Source organism: Theropithecus gelada, chromosome 3 (genome assembly GCF_003255815.1).
Source record: "Theropithecus gelada isolate Dixy chromosome 3, Tgel_1.0, whole genome shotgun sequence".
NCBI classification, from domain to species: Eukaryota; Metazoa; Chordata; class Mammalia; order Primates; family Cercopithecidae; genus Theropithecus; species Theropithecus gelada.
In genome coordinates this window covers 10,071,391-10,071,849 of record NC_037670.1, presented here as the reverse complement: position 1 = coordinate 10,071,849, position 459 = coordinate 10,071,391, and positions in this window count along the sequence as shown.

Sequence of the window (459 nt, the reverse complement as noted above, 5' to 3'; positions counted from 1 at the left end):
TTTTTTTTTGTATTTTTTAGTAGAGACGGGGTTTCACCGGGTTAGCCAGGATGGTCTCGATCTCCTGACCTCGTGATCCGCCCGTCTCAGCCTCCCAAAGTGCTGGGATTACAGGCTTGAGCCACCGCGCCCGGCTGTAATTTTTAATAGAGACGAGGTTTTGCCACGTTTGCCAGGCTGGTTTAAAACTCCTGACCTCAGGTGATCCACCTGCCTCAGCCTCCCAAAGTGCTGGGATTACAGGTGTGCACCACCACACCCGGCTAATTTTTGTATTTTCAGTAGAGACAGGGTTTTACCATGTTGGCCAGGCTGGTCTTGAACTCTCGACCTCAAGTGATCCACCCGTCTCGGCCTCCCAAAGTGCTGGGATTATAGGAGTGAGCCACCGTGCCTGGCCTCAATGTTATTCTCTTCTCTCCATGTGTCTTTCTTGTTTTTTTTTTTTTTTTTTTTTTA